Raw genomic sequence first — 5,082 nt, 5'->3', positions numbered from 1 at the left:
TCTGATGTCCAAAGATCATGGTTCGGTGCTTTTGAGTAACAGGACTGGTAGATTTGAACTTCGAAAGTACTGCATTTGCGGGGTAAGTATAAGATCTAGTGTAAATTTGTTCAGGTGAAAGGTGTCTTTTGTTTCCTTTTCCTTTTGGCGCCATATCTGTTACCTTCTTATTCAATTTTCAGCAGCTCGTGAATTTTAGGGTTAGTTACTTTAATTTCTTCAAGTTTTTCGAAATTTAGCTGATTACAGTCATTTGCTTTGCCGATTTCTTTGGGGAGTTTGTAATTGTTTCCGTGACTTTGTTATATTTATTCTTCTTTTTTTTCTTCTTTCGCGTTTTATTTGCTATTTTAATGATGACTTAATTTACTATTAATGTGTGCTAAGCTGTTACGCTGAAAGTCGATTATGTTTCTTTGCAGTTCCGCTTGATATTCGTGCAATGAGAAAATCACTGGGAAAATGGATTAAGAGGTGTAGTTTTCGGAAAGAAATATTCCAAATCTAGTTATCCTAGAGCAAAGGAGGTAATGTTTTACTTCTAATTATTACAAAAAAGAAAATATCACGTTGTTTATATCTGCAACGACTATGTTGTACAACTGTAAATTCTTGTTTATAATGTTCGTAATTAGAGTTTGCTTTATGCTGCATGAGGGACTGATCCATAGTGGGGCAGTTGCCTCCATCGAGATCCTAATGCTCCTTGGAGCATATTTAATATGTAGTTAGATTATGCATTTTCCCAATGAAAACGGAACAGAAAAAAATGATGCTTTTTGCATCTTTATTAATGTTGAAAGGAACAAAGCCATGATTGCAATAAGTGGTATGCTTTGCAAGTTAATAAACTCTACTTTGTAAATAAAATAGGTTTGATAACAGTTGATTATTAAAAGACCACAGAATATTAGAAAACATCAACGTACGGGATCTAAGATATGTTTTTAATGAGGAGAAAACTATTATATTAAGATTAAGTATAAAAGAAAGGAAAGGTATATTAAAAAGATTAAATGTAAATTAATTCAACTGCAAAAATAGAAGTTCTTAAAATAACAAAATAAAAAATTGTTAACAGAAAAGATGCCAAAAATACTATTGGTTTGGTATCTTTCTCCCATCGTCAGTCATAAAATAATAATATATGCTGTATATGTTTCTATGCTGGATGTTACAGAAGGCTGTCAATGAGAGACAAGTATTGGTTGCGGCCAGGGTGTCAGAAACTGATTTGGCTATGGCTCCTCCCTTCTCTTCACAGCTGAATCCATGTGCCACTGAGAGAGATGAAAGAAAATTAGAATTGGAGAACGAGGAAGTTGCAAATATCTCACATGATGATGGGACACACTGCCAATGAGTCAAGACATAGATTCTTTGAAGCTCACTCTTCAGGATTCACCATGTGATCCTGAAAGGATAAAGCAAGAACAAGCAGCAACCCTGGTGCAGGCTTCCTTTAGGGGTTACCTGGTATCCTTCAGCTATTCTGTGTGAATTTTCACTATCAATTTTATATGTTTCCGTACCCTAAGAATTACCTTTTTGTAGATATTATACCTAAACTGACATGAGTTTTTCATGTGAAGGCTCGCCGTGCATTCTGGGCACTCAAAGGCATTATAAGGCTGCAGGCACTCATTCGTGGTCACTTGGTTAGGAGACAAGCTATTGCTACTTTGTGTGTATGATGGGAATTGTCAAGTTACAAGCGCATGTTCGGGGAGTAATGGTCAGGCATTCTGATGATGTTGATGAGTTGGAGAAGAATCGCAATCAAATGAATTTTCTGGTAATATGTTTGAGAACTCTAGCAGCTGGTAAATTCTTTTAACAAATGCAATTATCCTGGTTTTAATAATTGAAATTTATGTATAACCATGCATGTCATTCAAATTTATTAGGTATACCTTGTTTATACCATTGCCATCTTCTACTTTTAGTCATTACAATATGCATGATATAGTATTATATATGAACTTTAAGTGTCATTGTTTTTGTATTTATTGAAAAGATAGTTAGGCTAGCTTATTTTAATAGTTTAATATTTTATTGCTCTGCAGCAGGAGAGCAAGCTTGTAGTTTCTGTTGAAGTTAATATGACTTCACGCATTGGGAAGTTGTCAGCAAATGCTTTTGTGTGTAAGGTATCTATGTTCCTCTAATTTATGAACTGGAAGTAAATAGAATTGACCTTTAAATATAATGTGTTACTTTGTTCTTTGTGCTTTGTGCTTTGTGCTTTGTGCTTTGTGCTTTGTGCTTTGTGCTTTGTGCTTTGTGCTTTGTGGTTGGTTACTTGGCATGCAAGAAACAGTTTTACGTAGTTAATGTGTGCATTCATATTTTTTTTTCTAATATTGATATTGGAGTCAACTTCATTTTGCTCCAATAATAAAACTGATTGATGAAAATAGATAAAGCTACTATTTTGTTCATGTTTACCTTCTTGTTCATAGTCTTCCACTGCATTAGTTTCAGGTTGGCCTGAGAATATCATTGACCTTCTCATGGAACCCAAAAGTATCACGTTAGAGAGATTTGATTGTCTAACGAGTGTCCCTCACTAGATCATGTATGTCATTTTTAACTGTACATTTAAAAAATCTGAAATCCGTGCACCCCAAATATTCGGCATCAGAGACATTTTGCAGTAAGTATGCATCACTCTTATCGAACCTAGACCTGTCTTGTTTTATCACGGCACCTACAAATCATTGGTGTTAAGAAGTGTTTTGCAAGTAGACTAATAGTTAACAATCAACTGTTAGTAAACATGATTTTTAAATTGGAATACATTCGGCTTTTGTCCCTGTACTTTCAAATTGGGCTAGTGACTTTTGTGTTTTTCTTTAGCTCATTGCTTCATCACCAATTGTGATGCCTTTGCACCTCCATTATAATGCTGGGGAGCCAAATTCTATTTGGATCTGGTTAGAGCGGTGGTCAGCATCCTGCTTCTGGAAACCAATTCCCCAACCAAAGATAGCTCACGACTCTAAATTGCAGAATAAGCAGGTTAATGGTCAAGCTATTGAAATGGATACTGGTCGACCAAAACGAAGTGTCCGCAGGATTCCTCCTGCAAATATGGATGGTACTTCCTTTCAAGAAACCTCTGAATTTGATAAGCCCAACCGTAATCTGAGGAAATTTTCCAGCCAGCCATCCGAGTCAGTTCAGGCAAACCCACAAAATGAGCTTGAGAAGGTTAAACGCAGCTTGAGAAAGGTTCATAATCCTGTAGTAGAAAATTCACAGTCGGAGTTTGAATCTGAAAAGCCAAAACAAAGTTTGGAAAAGGTCTCAAGCACCATGGGCCTCGATATTGTTGAAGAGAGCCTGAATAGTTCAGCTGAAAAGAAAAACAAAGAGACAGCCATGGCAGCAAATAATTCAGCTGATGAAATGAAGAAAGAGAAGGCCGTGACTGTAAATAGCTCAGCTGAGAAGATTAAGAAAGAGACAGTTGCGAATAGTTCATCTGAAAGGAGGAAGAAAGAGTTGGCCATCGCAGTAAATAGTTCAGCTGAGAAGAGGAGTCTAGAGACGATGGCAGTAAATAGCTCACCTGAGAAGATGAAGGAAGTGATGGCCTTGACAGCAAATAGTTCAACTGCTGTGACAGTGAATGACTCATCTGAGAACACAAAGAAACAGATGAGAACTTCAAAATCACCCGACCTTGAAACTGCACCGGGGCCAGTAGGGATGGATGAGACGGCAGATTTTTTATGTTCTGATCCCGCTGCTATGGACTCAAAGCCTTCGACAGATACAACTGCTACTGATGAGAATACTCCCACAATGAACGTGCAGCTGAAGAGGAAGGATGACCCACTAAAAATGAGCAATAGAATTCTGGCAGGAAAGCTTCTAATCCCGCAAAACAAGATCGCACAGAGAATGGTCCTGCATTGCCAACCTACATGGCAGCTACTGAATCTGCCTCAGATTCAAGGCTCTCCTCGCTCTGCCTCAGATGGAGGTGACAAAAGTAATCTCACTCGTCGCCAGTCTTTACCTTCTTCAGCCAATAGTAAAATAAGCACACAGTCACAGAGGACACACAGACAGGTGCATTCAGTGAAAGAAGAGGTCAGAAGCGACAGACCCACTTCATCATCTAGAGATGGAAACGGTAACGAATATTTTATATTTACCTATGTCCGGGATGCGATCATGTTTGTTCCACATGGCTTCCATCTCAAGATGAAGCTAAAAGAATGTCCTTTTTTAAAAAAGCGAGTACGAATACATATTAATAATAAATACATTGTGTTTGTGTTTCTTGGATTTTGCAGCGAAAGCAACCCAGGTAGAGTGGAGGAGGTGAGCTTGCGGAATGTGTTGGTAGGAACTAGCATTACAGGGTTCGAGATTCATATGGTTTGATGTAAGATCTGCTGTGAAACTGGTGGGTTTATGCCCCAAAGGTGTGTGCCTCTGTTATATATTTGTGTGCATAGATGAATAGGGCTTGAACGTTTTTTTTTATAAGATTTGAAGGTCTCTTTAAAAACCTCCTTCTTGATTAATGGAGCTTGTAAAGAAGCTTCTTAATCATGGGAAGGAGGAAAAGAGTGCCTTATAATTTCATTGAAGAAAATAAGAATTACAACCTTGGAAAGAAAAATCCAAGTAGTACCCTTACAACAATTCTTGAGCCTTAAAACCGAACTATAGAAGTCAACAACATAATAATCAACCTATACCAGCCTTTGCTAGAGCATCGGCATCCATATTAGCTGTCCTTGCAATCCATCTAACAACCCCCCCGACGATTTTAAGACACTCAACAATATCTCTAACAATGAAACCATAAACAGCTGGACATGGGACAACCTTATTGATCCAGTCTACTGCAACTCTGCTATCACTCTCTATGATCAACCTATCTTTAACCCTCCCTAGGACAGAGGTAAAGAAAGAGATACCCCTTTGGATAGCTTTAAGTTCCTTCAATGTTGGAGGTCCAGAACCATCCGGTTCCCGAAAAGAACCAAGGATTGCACCAGAATGATCCCTCATAAGACCACCCAGACCTGATTTTTCCCAATCACAACTAATTGATGCATC

General features: G+C 37.9%; 1 pseudogene; it reads left to right on the top strand.

The window, feature by feature from the left end:
• Positions 1 to 442: 442 nt before the first annotated feature.
• Positions 443 to 4,467, top strand: LOC120172179 (annotated as a pseudogene).
• The last annotated feature ends 615 nt before the right edge of the window (positions 4,468 to 5,082 follow it).

This window comes from Hibiscus syriacus, unplaced genomic scaffold, assembly GCF_006381635.1.
Source record: "Hibiscus syriacus cultivar Baekdansim isolate YM2019G1 unplaced genomic scaffold, ASM638163v2 tig00111844_pilon, whole genome shotgun sequence".
Lineage (NCBI taxonomy): Eukaryota > Viridiplantae > Streptophyta > Magnoliopsida > Malvales > Malvaceae > Hibiscus > Hibiscus syriacus.
The sequence above is the reverse complement of the archived record's forward strand: the minus strand, read 5'-3'. Positions and strand labels throughout refer to the sequence as shown.